This window comes from Octodon degus, unplaced genomic scaffold (assembly GCF_000260255.1).
Source record: "Octodon degus isolate 3935 unplaced genomic scaffold, OctDeg1.0 scaffold00157, whole genome shotgun sequence".
NCBI classification, from domain to species: Eukaryota; Metazoa; Chordata; class Mammalia; order Rodentia; family Octodontidae; genus Octodon; species Octodon degus.
This window is the reverse complement of record NW_004524733.1, coordinates 3,147,209-3,147,820: the sequence shown is the minus strand read 5'-3', so window position 1 is coordinate 3,147,820 and position 612 is coordinate 3,147,209.

Below are 612 nucleotides of genomic sequence, written 5' to 3'. Positions count from 1 at the left end.
TCAGTAAAAGATGTTCAAGTCCTATATAGGGTTACTCAGGCAATTTGAGTAAGTTCCCATTTAAGCATGATGAAAATAAGCTGCAATGGAGGACTTAGAATACCATGGTAAGATTTTAAAAATTGAGTCAATGCAAACTCTGTCTTCTTAGTTTTAACATCTAAGTTTTATCTTTATAATAATTTTTCATACTATTTACTGAGCTGGTTATTTGCTGATTGAAATCTTTTGAAATATATTATAATAGAATATTTAAAAACTGATAATTATTATAATGATAAAGCTGTCATTTTATTTTAAAAACTGACTAACTTTTTATTCTATGAAATATGGAAAAGTAAAAGAAAGGATAGCGGCTTTCAAGGAAAAAAGTCAGCGTAACCTCTGTGCCTTCATAATTCTCTGCCACGTGTCACGAGGTCAAAGGACATTCTGAAAGGATAAAAACATATCTTTAAAGTTTTATCTATCAAATGCATGAGAAAAAAATCATTCCTTCTACCATAAAATTTCAAGTTAGTTATTCACAGTGTAGCACCTTCAAACACCAACTTGGCAAAGAAATATTGGTGAATAATTTATAAGTCAAAAGTAAAGCCGAGGGTACAATCC